This window comes from Camellia sinensis, chromosome 13, assembly GCF_055761805.1.
Source record: "Camellia sinensis isolate YWXY chromosome 13, ASM5576180v1, whole genome shotgun sequence".
NCBI classification, from domain to species: domain Eukaryota; kingdom Viridiplantae; phylum Streptophyta; class Magnoliopsida; order Ericales; family Theaceae; genus Camellia; species Camellia sinensis.
In genome coordinates, this window is record NC_138973.1 from 75,645,968 (window position 1) to 75,666,861 (window position 20,894).

Here is a 20,894-nt window from a genome sequence, read left to right on the forward strand (position 1 = left end):
GCACATTCTGAAAACTTGGACACAATCATCTCCTTAACCAAATTTGTGTTTCCACGTGATAACCTATCCCTCAAATTTCTCTTTAGATGTTCAAGACAAATCCATGATAGCAATTAGGGAAAAACCTAGTAATTCCTTTCACAATACCACAATGTCGATCTGATATAAAACTTATCACCCTCCGATCCCAATACTTTACATAAATGTCCAAGGAATCAATACCAATTGTCTTTATTCTCAGCATCAACAACGGCAAAAGCTATAGGAAAAAAACCTACAAAACAAATAGGAACAAGCATATTAGATATACGCATGCAAAGAAAATTAAAACAATAAACAACCAGAGAAATTTGACACCGCCAACATCCAAAGAAACTTTACATAGTTGCCAAATCCAGAGAAAATTCACACAATGGCAACCTCTAGAGAAAATTCACTTAAGGACCAACTCCAGAGAAAACTTACACATTGACAACATCAAGAGAAAATTCACTTAGTGACCAACTACCGAGAAAATTCACACAATGACAATATCCAAAGAAAATTCACTTAGTGACCAACTACAGATAAAATTCACACAATGACAACATCCAGAGAAAATTCATACTGACTAAAATCCAGAGAAAATTCACACAATGGCCACCTCCAAAGAAAATGCACACAGTGGCCACCTCCAGAGAAATTCAAAGTGTCAGAGAAAAATCACAAAACATAACCACAAAAATAGGAAATTCACTCAATTCCCACATATATAAAAAATTCACATACTTAGAGAAAATTAGATATATTTACAATTACCTTCATTCCCATCTTTCCCCGTCACAGCAAGCATAACTCCTTTGTATCGTCATTTCAAAATATTCTATCAAGAAACAACAATGACCGACAATATTTGAAACTAGCAATGCATGCATGAAAGGCCACAAACACTCTTTTGAAACGCTTGTTATCTTCAAAATCTAACTCAAAACGACTACCTGGATTGTTTTTCAATGCCTCATCAAAATACCACCGTAATTGATTGAATGACAAACAAGAATCCCCATATGTACTACATTTTACTTTTTCAACCCCCAACCATCTACAGTTATAACTGATTGAGACCCCATACTTGTCTTCATTTCATTGACAACATCCACTGGACGAGTTAAAGGTTTTGCACTTGCCTCTTCAAGTATCAGCCCAGAAACTATGCTGATTGAATTAGTCTAATTTTACATTTGTCCCTATGGATCAATACCTAGACTTGCCATTATTTTAAAAGAATTTGGTATAGTTTAGTGTTTATTTTTGGTGTGTGTAATGACATGGTGTGGCTGCTAGGATTTTTCGCTTTTCGCTCGAGAATTTGCTTTTGCGCACTTTTTGATTGAATTTCGTGTTACCTGCCAAATCTGTACAAGTGCACAAAACACATCATCTCCACTAAATAATCAATATTGAAAGACTAAAAATGTAACTTCAGTGGCCTCAATGTGGTACTTTTCGGCCTACGTCACTCCTTTGTATCGTCCTTTCAAAAATATTCCGTCAAGAAACAGCAATGACCGACAATATTTGAAACTAGCAAAGCATGTATGAAAAGTTACAAACACTCTTTTGAAACGCTTGTTATCTTCAAAATCTAACTCAAAACAACTATCTAGATTGTTCTTCAATGCCTCATCAAAATACCACTGTAATTGATTGAATGACAAACAAGAATCCCCATATGTACCATATTTTTCTTTTTCAACCCCCAACCAACCACAGTTATAACTGATTGAGACCCCATACTTGTCTTCATTTCATTGACAACATCCACTGGACAAGTTAAAGGTTTTGCACTTACCTCTTCAAGTATCAGCCTAGAAACTAAGCTGATTGAATTAGTCTAATTTTTCATTTGTCCCTGTGGATCAATACCTGGACTTGCCATTATTTTAAAAGAATTTGGTATAGTTTAGTGTTTATTTTTGGTGTGTGTAATGACATGGTGTGGCTGCTGGGATTTTTCGCTTTTCGCTCGAGAATCTGCTTTTGCGCACTTTTTGATTGAATTTCGTGTTACCTGCCAAATCTGTACAAGTGCACAAAACACATCATCTCCACTAAATAATCAATATTGAAAGACTAAAAATGTAACTTCAGTGGCCTCAATGTGGTACTTTTCGGCCTACGTCACTCCTTTGTATCGTCCTTTCAAAAATATTCCATCAAGAAACAGCAATGACCGACAATATTTGAAACTAGCAAAGCATGCATGAAAAGTTGCAAACACTCTTTTGGAACGCTTGTTATCTTCAAAATCTAACTCAAAACAACTACCTAGATTGTTCTTCAATGCCTCATCAAAATACCACCGTAATTGATTGAATGACAAACAAGAATCCCCATATGTACTACATTTTGCTTTTTCAACCCCCAACCAACCACAGTTATAACTGATTGAGACCCCATACTTGTCTTCATTTCATTGACAACATCCACTGGACGAGTTAAAGGTTTTGCACTTACCTTTTCAAGTATCAGCCCAAAAACTAAGCTGATTGAATTAGTCTAATTTTACATTTGTTCCTGTGGATCAATACCTGGACTTGCCATTATTCTAAAAGAATTTGGTATAGTTTAGTGTTTATTTTTGGTGTGTGTAATGACATGGTGTGGCTGTTGGGATTTTTCACTTTTCGTTCGGAGAATCTGCTTTCGCGCACTTTTTGATTGAATTTCGTGTTACCTGCCAAATCTGTACAAGTGCACAAAACACATCATCTCCACTAAATAATCAATATTGAAAGACTAAAAATGTAACTTCAGTGGCCTCAATGTGGTACTTTTCGGCCTACGTCACTCCTTTGTATCGTCCTTTCAAAAATATTCCATCAAGAAACAGTAATGACCGACAATGTTTGAAACTAGCAATGCATGCATGAAAAGCTACAAACACTCTTTTGAAACGCTTGTTATCTTCAAAATCTAACTCAAAACAACTACCTAGATTGTTCTTCAATGCCTCATCAAATTACCACCGTAATTGATTGAATGACAAACAAGAATCCTCATATGTACTACATTTTGCTTTTTCAACCCCTAACCAACCACAGCTATAACTGATTGAGACCCCATACTTGTCTTCATTTCATTGACAACATCCATTGGACGAGTTAAAGGTTTTGCACTTACCTCTTCAAGTATCAGCTCAGAAACTAAGCTAGAAGTTATCCTAACATGTTTACTAGTACAAACCACCACACCACAGGTATGTTCATTGTTCAAAGTTCTTATGTAAAAGAACCCATTTGTTTTTTCAACTGAATCATATATACACCACAAACATCCCCTTGATTCCTTATATGCACATTCTGTCGTAACCCTGAGTTTGTCATTTTTAACATACGTAAATTAAAAACCAACCTCAATAGCATACTTGCATAAAAAAGTACGGAACTCAACCACACCACCCTCAAACTTTTGTCCAACACTCGTATTATTATTTCGCCAACTAGTTGACAATAACACCTTTTCTTGGTGAGGACAAAACTTAGAGAGTGAATGCCTTTCAATATCCACGAGCATATCACATTCACCACGCAAAACATTTACCCAATTAGACCCCACTTCGTTCTCTTGATCAGAAATACTACACCTAATAACTAAAATATCAACTATATCAACACCACGTGCACAAACAACCCTTAACATTTTCAGAAAATCAATATTATTTCGAACCATACAATTCGGATGGCCCACAATAGAATATGAAATACACATCATCTCAAGTTTCAAATTCTCCCATGTTTTACACAAAATGCCAACCAATTCCTCAAAATTCAATTCGCATGAAACATTAATGACAATAGTATCATTCCCATATTTGCACAGCAACAACACTGCACTGTCCATCGAAACTGAAAGAAAAAACAAGAAAAATAATTTGTTCAATATGAAAACACTTCACAAGGACAACATAAAAGTTCAGAGAAATTTCTAATAATTATAATTTTCTCTGGACTCAAATAAAAGTCCAGAGATATTTACAAACTTATATTCACCTTCAAGATAACAAAAATAAAATCACAGAAAAACTTTATGAATCCAGAGAGAATCAGAGAGAAATTTACTGCTAACTATTAAACACAATCATAGAAAAAAAAATCACATAGAATATCTGTTATGAAATTATAAGCTTCTCTATGATTTTCATTGAACTACAAACTTACAATTTTCTCTGTGTGATTGTGCAATATTGCACTCAAATCAAAATCTAGGGAAATTTACAAACTTATATACACCATCAAGATAACAAAAAAAACACTGCACTGTCCATTTAAACTGAAAGGAAAAACACAAAAAATAAATTTTGCTCAGAGAAACAAAAACTTATATTCACTTTGAACTACAAACTTATAATTTTCTCTAAACTACAAACTGAAAGTGAATAATAAACTTATAATTTTCTCTGAACTGCAAATAAAAGTCCAGAGAAATTTAAGAACTTATGTTCACTTTCAAGATCACAAAAACAAAAACACATTAACATCAAATTGACAAAAATGCTAACTATTTCATACAAACGCAGAGAAACTCATAGAGAAGATCTGTTATGCTCACAAAACATTCAATTGAGAAAAAAAAATAAAAAATAACAAACTTATAATAACATGTCCCTAACAAATTATAATTTTCTTTGTAATTTTCACTGGACTACAAACTTACAATTTTCTCTGTGATTTTCACTGAACTACAAACTTACAATTTTCTCTGTGATTCTGTCTGCATTAGAAAATTATAATAATATGTCCATATGAACTTATAATTTTCGCTATGATTTTCGTTGGACTATAATAACAAACTTACAATTTTCTTTGGACTATACCAACAAAAGTGCAAAAAAAAAAAAAAAAAACAAAGAACTAAACTTAGAGAACAAAAAAGGATAAGAAATTTACACTTATCTCTGGTTTAAAGAAATTTCTCTGGTTTGAAAAAAATAGAGAATAAAACTTATTATTGATAAGCATGTTGATGAAAAACTGAGCATGAAAAATGAACTCTAAAAATTAAATTCAACTCCATTGTCAACTCTCTTTGAAATTGATCCCAAAAAAAAAAGAATAAAAAATGAACTCCAAAAATCAAAATCAACTCTATCAAGCTAGCCTCTTTCTAAGATTGATCAATAACAGAGAATAAAAAATCAACTCCAAAAATCATAAACAACTTCACTGAGCTAGCCTCTGTTTTAAATTGATCAAAATTGAAAACAAAAACCTAATGCAAAATACACTTGAAAAAAAAATATGAAATCAGAATCCTTATATAAAATTCAAAACAAAAATCAAAGTCCATGTGGAATCTCCATCGAAAACATACTTGATTCAACTCCACTGAAAAACCTACACGATCAACACCACTGTAACACCTACACAATCATAGCAATCTCCATCGTCAAGTCCACTACAACACTTGCAAAATCCCTACGAAATCTCCATTGTGAAGTCAATCCCTATGAAATCTTCTACAAAATAGCAATAGAATATTCAGTTTGCCAAAATCCAAACAAACTTATGTTATAAAGAAGGGTAAATTAGGTATTTTATAACATAAAATAAAGTTGAGGGACCTTAGGCGTCAAAAAATATTATTATGGACCTTTCCTCCTATCAAAAATTGGGCAGGGATCTTAGAGTAATATTTCCTAATAATTATAACAATTAACCTCCCTCATCTATTAATTTTTTTTTAATTTAGACCTTAGTGATGAAAAAACCATTTTAACTATAGGAGTAAATTACACATTACCCTGTTGAACTATTACTCAATATCACTCTACATCCTCAACTAAAAAAATGTTTTATTTTTAATTTTTTATTTTTAGTAAGTTTTTTTTCATATTTTAGTCAAAATATTTAAATTTTTAGATGCATCTAAAATTTAAATATTTATGAAGAATTTTTTTTTTTAAAATGACTAAAGATGAAAATTTTAAAAAATATAAAACAAAAAAACTAGTATATTTTTTTATTTCTTGTCTTTAGTGAATATTTTTTTTAATTTTTTTTATAAATATTTTCATTATTTGGTTTTTAATTTTTTTAGAAATTTTTTTTCTAACATACTAAAAATTAATTTAGTGATAAAATTAAAAAAAAATAAGAAAGTCGAAATTGCATGTGATAATTAAGTGATAGTTCAAGTGGTAAAGTAAGAGGAGGTGATGGTTCAAGGGGGGAAAATGTAATTTACTCAATTAATGAAAGGGTATTTTAGTCACAAAGGTTCAAATTGAAGAAGAAAAAAATAATAATAGATGAGGAGAGCTAGTTGTTACAACTTTGGGTAAATTACACTGACAGCCCCTGAGGTTTCTGTTTAATACAGATTCTCCTTCACATTTGAAAAATTAACCCTCCTGTTAGATTAAAATGACATATTTGCCCATTAGCCTTTATACATATAAAATAATAAAATAATACAGATATTTTGTTTATGTCATTTCAAGGGAAATAATAAACATTTTTTTTTAGTTTAACTCACACAAAAAACTGATTTTTTTTTTTATTTTTTAGTATTTTTTTTATTTTTATTGAATTTTTTTAATATTTTAAGCAATTTTTTTTTTATTTTTTAGATACACCTAATCTAGATATACTTAAGAAGTATAATATTTTGTGATTTTTTTTTGTTAAATTCACCAAAAACCACAAAAAAAAAAAATACGAAAATTCAATACATTACTTTATTTTGTTGTATTCAATGGACTTTTTTAAAGTTCTTTGTATAAATTTTATACTTTTTAAATATATCTAGATTAAATTGAGCTAATCTAGTTAACATGGTGGAAATAAAAATGAAAATTTATATTCATATATACAAATTTACACCAAAAAAATCATAAAAATGTTGTGATCGTGATATTGTTATAAATATAAATCATGTTTATGGATATTTTATTTTACAATAATGCTAGGGGTCAAGAATAATTTATCAGGAAAGGTTTCATGAATGAGTTGGCAGTGACCAACTCATCTTGGTGGAGCCCCCAATATATTATTAAAAATAATAATAATAAGAGAAGTTGGAAAGACTGTAGAGAGAGAAAGTTCTGATTCTATTTTTTGCAAAAACACGCAGTCACTTAAACAGCAACGACAAAAAAAAAAAAAAAAAAACCTTCTCTTTGTTTCACGTTTCCAGTAGTCGGCTATTTTTGCTACGAGTTCTTGCAAGAACACCATCTTCGATCACAAAGGTATGAAGATTTAATAACAGTTGCTCTATTAAGTGGCTCTGTTTTTTCACTAATGGTTGTTGTTGTGTTATGCTTTTGTTGCTGAGTTGTTGCTGTGCTGTGGTTTTTTCACTAATGGTTGTTGTTGGTGTTGTCATCCATCGACTTTTTATTTTTATTTTTAATTTGTACATTATTGAAGAAAGGCCAAACAAAAGAAGAATTTTTTTATTATTTATAATCAGTTACAGTCAATGTTTGTTTGAATTTGTGAAATTTATGAATTTATAAAAGCTGAGAAATACTAAAGATTGATTCTCATAATTTATAAAAGTTGGAAAATACTAGACGAATGATTCTCTTGGAGCATGACCTCATAATGTTCATAATTGTTAACAATGGTTTAATTTGATTATGAATTTTCTGCTTGAATTTTTTTTTTTTTTTTTTTTCTAGATGTTCAGCGTCAACATCTATTGGTACTGGTGGAGATAGGAGATGAAACCATTGAGATTTGATTTAAAAGCAAACTATGTAATTGCGGTGTAATTGCAGTAATTTGGATGACAGAGTCTGAGATGCCAAACAAAGGAAGACCTTATTAGGCATGGTGTAATCCCATAACAATCAAACATATTAAACATGAAACTCAAAGAAGAGCAAGACAGTCAGAGGTTTATGGCTACCAACACTCATGAAGTAGAGAACAATCCATTGAGTTTGAATATTGAAGGAATTAAATGTAATATTAATATCCTAAAAATGTTGATTCGGCACACTCTTGTATTTTGTGTTGCAATGGCAATAAAATGAGTATTGGAGAATATGACTAATGCCATTTCATATTTGTGTTTATATTGTAATGGAATGTCTTGTATTTTGAATTGTAATGATCATTGAAGAATATGAAATTCTTTATTTTTGTCATGCTCTTATTGATATTGTTACTAGCAACTCCTCATTGACTTTTTATTTATTTTTAATGACAAACATAACCTGTTAATGGGCTTGGTTGAGATCACAAATTAAAGAACAAATGAAATTTATTCATAATAAAGAAAAAACATTCTTAATGGTAATTTACTCATAATGTGAAGGAAAAAAAAATTCACATGTCATAATGAAAAAAAACTTCAACGTTCCATAATAAACTCTAATAATTGATAATGCTTCAATGTAATAGTTTAACTATATAATCCAACACCAAAATCATTGTGCTTTAACAAACAAGTCTCTCAAAATGTAATATAAACATTCTCAATGAACTTAAAAAAAATGTCAACAAATGTCTAAGCAACCCTGTCATGTAGACATTTTCAACTTCTACCATTTGTGTCCTCTTCTAGATTGTTAGCCTGTGATTGTACTAGGTCATTCAACATTTTTGTGAAACTTGAATGTTCAAATATCAAAGATGGAGATGGATGATGATGCTCCTATCAAAAAAATAAAATATATTAAATTTTCATAAAACCATGTAAATAAATACATACTAGAATATTACGTACTTGGCATGACAAGTTTTCTTGAAATATATTTTGTTGCTCCAAACTTGGACCCAATATTTCAAATTCCTGCACTATAAAAAGCAATTAGACAATCCAACTATAAATAAACCATATAACTATAAAGTTAATGAATAAAATAAACTTCTTACATTCACTTGAATACTCTCTTGTGTACCAAGATCAACAAATCCTATATTTGAAGATGCACCAAACTCAGATTGCTACAAAATATAAAATTTGAAAGTTAACAAAACAATAGCTTCTTTTTTTTTTAATAGTAAATTAAGTTATTCAAATAATTTTCAGACCTCTACACTTCCTCGGATGTTGATGGTCTTTGTCTTGGTTTTTGCTCCTTTCTTTTTCTTATGAACAACTTTTTCAACCATAGACTGTTTCCTTTTACATGGTGGCCTCCCCTTTTGACGTAAAACGATTAGATCAAGTATGGTTCTACTCTTCTTTGACTTTGAAACACCATCTCCATGAGTGGTTGAATTATGATGATTACTCACAAAACTTGACTTATTATTTCCACAATCAATTTCAACTTCTTCTTTGAATTTCCGTGTTAGTTCAAGTAACTGTTTTGACCACCATAGCACACCTATTTTCACAATCAGTTGCCAAATCAGCCACATCATCGAAGACATTGAACATTTTATTATATCGACGTGTTTCGGGCAACATTGAAGAGTTGTTATGATTGATAATCACTTTACTATGGCACCTTTTCACATTTTTGTTCTATATTCTTAAAACGTACTTGTCTGATATCTCATGAACCCTTTCTTTCATTAACACCACAATTTGATGCCCACACTATTCCCTTAACTCGAACAACCGACAACTACAATTTGTGTCAAAGTGTTCCTTATCAAAATAGACAATGAAAGTTGTTGATCGAAGATTCTCTCCAAATGGAACATCTTCACTCACTTCATATATAGAAAAATCAGGACCTTGTGTATACAAAGATAAATTGCAATGAAGCTGTCCTACAACCTCCTATTGGAACTCTTTAAATTTTGCAATAGTGTCAGCTTTTTGAAATTACTTCTCAAATGGATACTAAGTTATGCATGGGATGTATGAGTTGAGAGAATTAAATTCTTCACCATTTTCATTTTCCACCTTCTTTTCCAAAGCGTTCTCATATTGCTCCACAAATTGTTTCAAAGTGGTTTTTGAGTTGATATACCCATCAAAGAATGCGTACATGCTTTCACTTCGTTGTGTTGTTGACATTCCCGTCCAAAAAATATCTTTGACTAATGTAGGTACCTATTGATGCCTATCCTCAAACAATCCAAATAACCGTTCATTGCTTTCAAGTTGATAATTCTCTATCAATTTGTTCCAATTTTCTTCAAACTCCTTTTTTGTTAAGGAATCATAAACTGCATTCTGTATACCAAATTTTATTGCCTCATATTCTTTGTATCCTCTCAATTTTTCAAGTAATTTTTTCAAGATATGCCACAAACACCATCAGTGACGCACATTAGGGAAACCAATTTGTATAGCATTTTTCATGGCTTTATCTTGATCTGTAATAATAGCATTTGGAGGACATTCAGACATGCATGCAATCCAAAACTCAAATAACCATGCAAATGTTTTTGTATTTTCGCGTGAAATGAGTCCACAACCCAACAATGGCGACTGTCCATGATGGTTGACCCCAATAAATGGGGCAAATGGCATATCATTCTTATTTACCAAGTATGCCGCATCAAATGTGACCATATCACCAAATTCTTTAAATGTAGCCCTACTCCTTGCATCAGCCCAAAATACATTTGGTAATCTGCCCTCTTCATCCAAATCTAGGACAAAAAAATTATAAATTATCAGCTTGCATTTTTCACAAAATAATTATACATTGCAGTGGCATCTCTTTTCTCAAGTTTCAAACGACGAACTTTGTCCATATGATTCCTACAATCATTCTTTAAATATGACAACTTCTGATGCCCTCCAGCTTCAAGCACAGGTAAAGTAAAATTTTTGTTCACCCTAATCCCTGCACTATCATTTAATTCAAGTCTCATTTTCACATGTGGTTCAAGAATCCTATTTTGCTTGAAAAAATGAGATTTGCTCGGACTCATTTCATGGTTACGCTCAAGTCTTAAGGATCACAATATCCACATTCCATCGCCTTGTAAATTTGCATTAAGTCCAGCTTTGCATCCCGTTTTAGTTTGTGGGTGTAGTTTAACTATATTGCTTGTTTTCATTTTTGCCTTTCTAGCACGGGTACAAGCAATAGTTACATATTTTTTCTCCCCATCATCTCCCTTTTTACAATATTTATTAGACACCGCAAAACCATTTCTCTTCCCATATCTTGAAAAATATTCATAAATTTCAACAATTGACTTAAATGTAATTCCCACTTTAGGATCCTCAGTTTCAACTTCTACATCTTTTTTGCCTTCTATTTTAGTCTCAATATCAATTTCATCATAGTCCTTAGTTGATCCATTCAATATTTCTTTATCCATACCTCAACAATGTAAATAACAAATTAGAAAAAATTTATTCATAACAAAGGCCACAAAAACCCTAATTAAGTAGAAAATTAAATTATTTTATTAACTTTTTGTTGAAAGTTTGTAAAAATTCAAGCAGAAAATTTAGCAATAAAAAATTCAAGAAGAAATTTAAGCAACAAAAGCACTGCTATTAAGCAGAAAATTCAGCAATAAAAAATTGATGCATGATAACACCAACAACAACCATTACTGAAAAAACCACAACACAGCAACAACTCAGCAACAAAAGCACAACACAGCAACAACCATTAGTGAAAAAACAGAGCCACTTAACAAAACAACTGCTATTAAATCTTCATACTTCATACCTTTGTGATTGGAGATGGTGTTCTTGCAAGAACTCATAGCAGAAATCGCTGATCGCCGTAAACGTGAGACAAAGAGAGGTTTTTTTTTTTTTTTTTTAAGGAATTGTCGTTGCCGTTTAAGTGGTTGCATGTTGTTGCAGAAAATAGAATTAGAACTTTCTCTCTCTACAGTCTTTCCAACTTCTCTTTTTATTTTTTTTTAATAATATATTGGGGCTCCACCAAGATGAGTTGGTCACTGCCAACTCATTCAAGAAAACTTTCCTAATAAATTATTCCTGACCCCTAACATTATTATTTATTTTAAAGTGAAAGGTCACCATTAAGCTATATCATTTTGTTTGACAATTCTATAAAAAAATTTATGTATGTATATCATTACTCAATAAGAATATGCTCATGTAGAATTTAATGATGAAAAGTTCCAGAATGTAGTCATGATAATAGGGAAAAAAAATGATAGGAAAAATGGCAAGATGGTCATTTAGAAAATTTTAAGGTATGACATTAGCAATCTATGGGGCAATTTGTAATAAGATTACAAACCTCGGGAGGGGAATGTAATTTTTTAAATGTGAGGGAAAATTTTGTATTAAACAAAAATCTCAGGAGATGTCAGTGTAATTTACCCTACAATTTTTAGTTGAAGAGGGTAAAATGATACGAAATAATAGTTAAAGGGGGTAAAGTGCAATTTTCCCTTCCTCAGATTGAAGGTTCTTATTCCTTCACAATTTATAGGGATTTGAAGCCACAAGAAGAAAATAGGGATTTGAAGCCAATTAATTTATGATTCTCAAATTTCTGTCCAAATGTTGATTTTGGTCCAAGCTATACCCATTCCTCTTGCTTACCTTTTGCTTAACTTATTCTCAAGAATAGTTTCCTTGAGGCAAATTGCATCATCTCATTAGATATATTTCGCAAGATTTACAAGAGAAGGAAGGAAGAAGGGGGGAAAAAAATTGTTAAGGGACAAAACAAATTTAGAGCTGTAAAAGTTGAGGAATAACATAAATCTTTGTAACATTAGGTAAATAATGATCACAAGATCACAAAAAATGGCAATTCTATTGCCAACAACACATCACAATTTTGACAAAAAAGAGAGAGAAACAACTAGAACAATGATGGGAGATTAAACTAGAGGCTTAAACCTATGTAATTTGGTAACATGCAAATTGCATTTTGCATTTGCATTTGCATCCAACAAATGGGCAGTAGTGCCAGTTATTGAATGTGTTAATTCTATATGCCTTCGAATTGCATATACATTTGAAAAAATCCCTAGAATGAATCCAAGAATTTAGAGGATGTATTAACCATAGAAAAAAAACTGATCCTTTCCATATGATCTAAGTCCTAGCCAGAACAAGAGGTGAAGAAATAGGGGAGTGAGGGAACATCATGTGTGATGCCATCCCAATATCATCCAACCTTCTAGACGATAAACTGAGCTTAAGATTGCTTTGCCAACATTGCGTCTTGGCAGTCGCAAAGCCTCCGTATCCTTCGTAGAGCAACTCTCATGGTTTCATCATCCATGTTTGCAAAGCAAACTTTGAACCAACGTAGCTCTGAGCAATGGAAAGACGAACCAGGAGAAACATTAAGCTTGACATCGTGGATGATCACACGCCAAAGTGCCATCTCGGATTCAAAAGTTGAGTCCTCGAGGAGCCTACGCAAGTCCATCCAGAAAAAGAGCCATGCATTGCTCTTCAAACTACCAATTCCTACTTGAGCAAGTCCCTTTGTGAATAACTCGTGCCTTTTCGCTAGCCTCTCTGCACTTTTAGCAATGAATTTCTCAACAAAGATATCATCCAACAACATTGATGCAATCATATGTTGAGTTTGGGTAGAAACTAGCCCAAAACTTGACATCTTACGAGCACAACTTGTCATTGCATCATTGTATGAATAAACTATGCCAACCCTGAAGCCAGGGAAGCCCATGTCTTTCGAGAGACTATAAACAATGTGGATGAGATCGCGATTGCAATCTATTTCCTCTATTATCTCAGGAATGCTAATGAAACCGGGTTGATTGAAAGCTGTGGCAGCATATATCTCATCAGCGACTAGATGGATGTTTTTTTCATTGATGAAGCTCACTATAATTCTTAGTGTCTCCCTGTCTAAGACAGTTCCCAATGGATTTGATGGATTGGTTATGAACAAGCCCTTATTTTGATTTTAGCCTCTTTTGCTCCCTCGAATGTTGCTTCCAAGGCTGATTTGGTGACCTTAAAATTGTTAGAGCTCTCACAAATTACTGGAACAAGCTCTACTTGTGTTCGCCATTTCAAGTCTTGATCAAATTTGCAATGGAATCCCAAATGTTATCAAATCCCTAAGTCAAACAAAAATCAGAGAAAAATGAAATTTACTAGTAATTAAGATCATTCCATTGCAACCCATAAATTTTTTTTGAATAATCATAATACAAACAAAAAATATATACATAATGATATGATAAGAGTTATGAGCCTATTACTTTAAAACAAAATATTCCATTAAAATGCTTTTTAATATCAAAAATGTCACTGCCACGTCATTCTGATAAATGCTGATGTATGAAAATTTCGGAAGAATAGCATTTTCCATACTTTTTTGCAAAATCATGTTAAGATTTTAAAAATCACGTGATTTGGGAATTGGGAGACAAAGCATAATTTATTACTGTGTTAAGTTTGAACCCTTTAAGCCAATTGCTTTCTTAGTTAGATTCTAGAAAATTTTCTTTCAAGATGCCAGTTAAGGTTGCATGTGAGAACAAATTGATTTTGAATAGATGTTAATTGGCCCAGTATCAGGGAATCTACCAACAAAATGGCAGACAGGGAAGATGGCTTCTACATTCCTAAAGGTTGTTTTCACTCACCATCAAGTATAGTCAAGTGGTAATGAGAGTATTTTCTATTGTAGGACCAGATCACTTTCTGTAGAAAGAAAATTTGGTTGTTCTCAACTTCTCATGTCCCCACTGTACGAGGATGAAATAATCTTCTCGTATAATCCTGTTGATCAAGTTTGCACTTCTCCGAACGTTGTTGCTTTGCTTCCTGAAAACACAAACGTGATCTAGCCGGCGGGTGTGTGCCAGATACCTCTACGATGCCTAAGCCAACAAATTGACAATAGACAAAAAGCTCTGTGTTTTTTAGAGTAAAGATTGTGATACCTGTCCATAGGTCTTGCTATGAGCTTTTATAGATTCTATCTGCCACCATCTTAGTAGGATTCCAACTCTCCTTATAAGAGTCCTCCTAAGAATCACAAATCCTCGGCACAATCCTAGTAGGACTCTAACCCTCCTTAGTAGAGTCCTGCTAGGAATTACCTTCCCAAGGATAACTCATATCCTGATAACACCATACTCACTGCTAGCCAAGTAAGATGGTTTTCCCCTTTGTCTAGGCCGGTGCAACATAACCGAACTAAATTACTTCGGCCACGCCTTCAACTAAGAAATGAAATGGAGGCATCGGCCGAACTACACCTAGCTCAGCCCTCCATCTTACCAAACACCTCGGCCAGCCCTTGGGCCTAGTTTTAGGTAGCTCGGTCAACACCTTTGCCTAGTTTGGTACTCAAACAAAATGGGACCAAGCTACTCGACGTCCATACTCTGGCCTTTTAGTCCGGCCCAAAACAGAGATTAAAGGATCGTGGCTCGGCCCAATTTTTCGTTTATAAATTACCCTCTCAATTGCCCCTTAATTCCATCTGCAATGCATGATTTGGGATTATTCTTCTCCAGCCGAGTTTAAAACATCCAAGCCAACCGAGCCCACCTTCTACCGGGCTACCAGTTTGCTCGGTTCATAAACGTCTTGCCAATTGCTCTGCACGCCATTCCGCCTCCCAAGCACATCTAAATCGTTATCTATTTCCCTAGACATGTGGCTTGCTCCCACTGGTCAAGTACAACTGTCACAACCATCTTTGTACCTCGAAAATTTTGAACAGTCCCATCCATTTTTGTGCTTTATACAAAAACCCTCTTTTGAATCAAAACACTCCTACTGTTCATCTTCTCTCTCTTGCCTTCTGAGAATCTCTGCATTCGAAGCTCCATACCCACGCCTTCATCCTCGTTGGCCTTTTTGCTGGTTGGTCACTGTTATCACGCCTTCTTACTCATAAGTTACTAATGTCTTTTTTTGATGTTATTTTTTATCTATTTCTTCATTTTTGGTATTTAATATCCATATACATGTGTTTATACACACTATATATACACTAGAGTGTTGAACAAATGTCATAAACCCACAACCTTATGCTCGAGCTCAAAAGCACACCAACTAGATTCAAAAAACACAAAGTTTAATCCAGAGTCGTGCTGTAACCGAACTAGGTATTTGTTTAGGCGACTTTTAGGCTTGAACATGACCGAAATAAGAAATCGGTTATAACCTTGCATACTAACATTTAACCGAGCTAGAGGCCCTGAGTTGGCTCTTCTTCACGACCGAACTAAGAGCTCCCCATCACCCAGATGTGGACGAGCTAAGCTTTTACTATTTCTTTTGTAAATTGACTATTTACTTAGCCCGGTCAAGTTGCCTGGGCATAACACTTCTTATTTCCCCTTTGCAGACTTAACTAGGTTGATCAGGCACACCTTTGCACCCTGCCCCTAAGCGAGTTTGCTCAACCGAGCTGACCACAGCCTCAGTCGCGCCGAGCTAGGCAACTTGTGAACTCCATTCATAATTTTGTTTAAGTTAACATGGGTAAATATCAATTCTTAGTTGACTCCCCTGGGGTGATAGCCGAGTTCCGAAACGACTACCAAATACCTGACGACATCCACCTCTCATTAGCCGAACTAGATACCACGCCCTGGGAAAAACCAGGCTTTGTTCCTTTCACCGTAATATCAATAGTAGACACTGGTCTCCGTTTCCTTGTTCAGCCACTGATATGCAAGTTCCTCAGGCAGACAAGACTATGCCCAACTGTAGACGTCCCCGAACGCCCCGGGAGGAACGAGCTCCCGTTCCGTTCATTTGGGGTCACTACAGCTCATGACTCTCAAATTGTCACAGTTCTAAGTCTGAACCAAAGAGTCCAAATCCGGCAAATCGTTTTGAGAAAACAGATTTTGAAAGAAGTGCCAAACATGGACTGCTTTTCCAGATACAGAGTCGCCACCTAAATATTTTATTTTGGGGAAATTTAGGAAACCCTGACTCGTTTGCCTAAGGCCACGTGTCCGTCATCACCAAAGTTGCCTCGGCTCGGGAACTTGGGTACGATTGGGGAAGGTCACTTCGTGAGCACCCCCGCTCGCCCGATCAAAGATCGGCCTCTACTAACCATGATATCTAGTTTTGAAAACATTGTGTGTTCTTATTCCGGTTATTAGCCTAGATTACTATGTGATGCGCACAGCATACAAGTATAGACTGGATCGCCTGAATTGGAACAAAACATTTCATGTTTGTTTTTTGAAAGATGGTTTGCTACTCGCAAGTAGGCTTAGAAATGCAGATTTTGCCACCCTCAGGTGGGCTTAGGAAAAGATGGATTTGCCACTATCTAGTGGGCTTTAAAACAAACAGTTGATGATTTATTCCAATCCAAGTAACCCAACCTTCACCCACAGGCATTCAGGCAGATATATCACATAAGCATTTAGCCTCATGGTAAGCATGCTATTTATGGCAGTCACTCACACGCATGCAAGGATGCTAAAGCATAAAACTTACCGAGTACTCCAAGCCAAAAAAAGAAGCTAATTAGAAATCCATGCATGATCCTAAATATACAGAAATGCCTAATGCAACACACGCAAAATGCAACTATAGCAGGCTCGGCTATTCTAAACATGGCATATGGAATGCTACAGCTAACATGTATTCAACTTGTAATTGAAATACAAATGCAGTTAGTATGGTGCGCCGAGCCCGGTGCATGCAAAACAAATGAATGATGCAAACATGCTGTCATACTGTATGCTAATTGAAATATGCCCTAATCTAACCATCATAAGCAGGTAAATAAAAGGGAAGAAAGACGTGGGGTTGGAAGACATACATCACACTCACGCACACTTATTACAATTATGCCCTCGCACAGAGGGTCCGAATAAATATACAATCCCGAATAAAAGAATAGTACAGTCCAAATAAATATTACAGTCCGAATATGTACAAATTCCTAATTAATTAACAAATTAACTAAGAAAATAAATAAACTGGCATGCAAGCCAGGGACTGCCTTGACTCCACTCCGGATGATAAATGATGCATGCCCGGGTTGCCTTTGCGCGAAAATCCATGACGATGCCCCAATTAGCCTCTGTTTACACTTTTTCTTGAAATGCGCGCTAAGCTCCAAAAAGTTGCTGATTCTTCATTTTGCTGCAACAGAGAGCAGGAAAGGGGCGTGGCAATGTATTTTCACAGATATATGCATGCCTCGATCCTCGTGCCACCAATCACGCATATCGATGCATGATGGCCGAGGGGTCGAATTGTGCAATTCAATGTAGAATGAATGCACATATAAACACAACAAGAACCTAACTCCATCATGAATAATCCGAAGTGTCGGTGACTGGGAATTGAGACACGTTCCGTCACTCGGAGTACGGAACGTACCTCGTTTCCTGTGCCTGGGCTAACTCCTATCCCGAACACGATGCAATATGCATGACATGCATGAAATGCAACTAAGATACAATCCTAACATACACAATGTCATGGAATGGCATACACGCTGCACGAGGTAATACACAACCGAGCACGCACAATGCTATGGATGAAATGGCATACGCAATGCAATAATGGGCTTACACCAACATGAGTGGAGCCTCAGCCACACTCACATAGGAGGCCATCAGATGAAAACAAGATAACTCGAAATGCGTGCACGCGTGCACGCAAACCGATGACCGACCCTCAGGCACTGAAATGCCACTCTAATGAGACATGGCAAAGACATGGAAAATGATATGCAAACATTCAATTTTCAGTAGCAAAATGAGGGGTGAAACAGCCCCAAAACGAGGTGAAATGACACCCGATGCATAGAATTTCTCCCGAAATGCAAAACTAGGTACATGAAATGGCTTACAGCTATACAAAGCATGCATAATTGGTACATGAGATGAAAAGACAGAAGCAAGGAAGCCCCTATATAAGCATTTTTACAGTTCAAAGCATGGCCAAACAGAAAACACAAATAGGCCAAAAATAGCATGCAAAAATGGCCCTGAATGTGAGATAATGAAACAACTCACAGCTGCTGACCCCAAATAGATTAGGGCCCTTCAACAAAGTTGAAAAGGGGCCCAAAATATGATCTTTTATAGTTTATGGAAAACCACAAAACCAGCACAGGTATGGACAAACTCTCATGCAAGAAATGGGCCAAAAGATGGCCAAAGAAGCAAGTAGTGGCTTCTGGCCTTAAACACAAAGGGGCCCTTCAATAATGTTGAAGAGGGGCCAAAAATAAAGCATTTTACAGTTGATGGCCGGACCCAAAATAGTATGAAAATATGTCCAAAATGCTATGCAAAAATGAGGCCCAAAAGAGAGATATAACATGAAGTGTATAAAAGATGCCTCAAACTATGAAAGGCCCTTAATGAAACATGAAGAATGGTCCAAAATAAGACTATTTTCAGTTCTGTAAAAAGACCAAAAACAGAAGCACAATGGGCTGCCAAAGCATGCAAAAATGGGGACCAAAGAGGGGTATAATGACAAGTGGCACATGGAGGTCCCAAACAGTGATGATCCCTTCTTCAATGTTGAAGAGGAGCTCAAAATAAGCCTATCTACAGTTTACATCATGCTCCAAAACAGATCACATACAAGCTAAAAATACTATGCAAGATAACGGTATTTAAGAGGAATAATGAAGCAAGTGCAATATGGGGAGCTCAAACAGTGTCGAGCCCTTAATGAAATAAGAAAATGAGCTCAAAAAAATGACCTTTTCAGTTTTGGTCAGAGCTCAAAACAATAAGAAAAGAGGCTAGAAAAATGTTGCAAAATTTGGCTCAAAAGAGGGGAAATGATGCTTACCCTTGAAGACAAGTCTTTGGTTGCTTCTTGGCTTGAGAAGTGATGTCTCCTAGCTTCTAGAAAGCTCTCCAAGCTGCTGGAAATTGAGTAGTGGTGGTGGTGCTTGGTGGTGATGAAGAAATGAGGTGTAGGACTTAGGAATTTTTGAGGAAATGAGAGAGATGAAGGGAGCTATGATGCAAGAGCTCTTAAGGGAAATTTTTGTAACCCTTATCCCAGACCTGGCCAGCCAAGTATATACACCAAATAGGGGGAAAAAGGAGGGAAAGAAATGGGGGGAAAACAGGCCAAGTTTCCCCCCAAAAGTTGTCCCCCCGGATACAGGTTTTTGGGGGGAAAAAAGTGTACAGCTGTAAAGTACACCTTGCAAGGATCATGGCCGGCTAGTTATTTGAGCTTCAGGTGGCCGGCCGGCCAAGGGTCAAAAGGGTCAAGAAGATTTAATGGCCGGCCACCACAAATTGGTGTCCTCCCAGGTGTCCTCAACACAGCCCTATGGTTCAAAATTGTCAACTGTAAAACAGGAGAGAGAATAGGCCATTTTTAGGAGGGGTTCAAAAGGGTCAGGTGGAATTACTGGCCGGCCACTAACTTTTAGGATCCTCCCATGTGTGTACATCACAAATATGTGGTTAAAAGTTGGAGAAAATGGCCCAAGGGTATTTAACATTGGCTCGGAAGTGAGAAAAACGGGCGTCGGAGGGCGCCGGAGGATATATAACTGGTTGCTGAAACAATTGCTGGCCTCCCACCCTTCTACGGCCTTCCTGGTGATGAAACAGAGGTACCTTCCAAAAATGAACGAAAACCGATGCAAAACGAATGTTCGGGGGCCAAAACACGCAGTTCGGGGACCCGAAGACTGCCTGTTAAGCACCGAAAGTGGCATTCGGCCACGAAGTGGGTCTCTCAGACCTCAGTGTCCCTCAAAAGGGATCAAATAAGAAGTACGCCAAAAACCAGAGCAATAGGAGATGGTTAAGTGATCCCGAACCGAGGCACACGGCTTGACGGCTCCGAAAACCGGGAACCGGGCTCCGAAATGGGCAAAATGACCTACAGCCATAAAACGTAGCCCATGGCCACTGAGAGATGGTCTACGGGACTTCTCCCTTCCCTCAGGAAAAAAAACAGAGGAAAATCAAGTCTGGTTCGCAAACCGAGGCAAGGCACAGAAGAGGGTTCGGAAGTCCGGAGGTAGGACTCGCGGCCGAGACTCTGAAACTTCTGAACGAGCACATTATGCAATATCACCAAGC

The 20,894-nt window shown here is 35.6% G+C and overlaps 1 pseudogene; it reads right to left on the reverse strand.

Moving 5' to 3' along the window:
• Positions 1 to 12,942: 12,942 nt before the first annotated feature.
• LOC114281392 (1-aminocyclopropane-1-carboxylate synthase pseudogene) lies at positions 12,943 to 13,932 on the reverse strand (annotated as a pseudogene).
• Between the last annotated feature and the right edge of the window lie 6,962 nt (positions 13,933 to 20,894).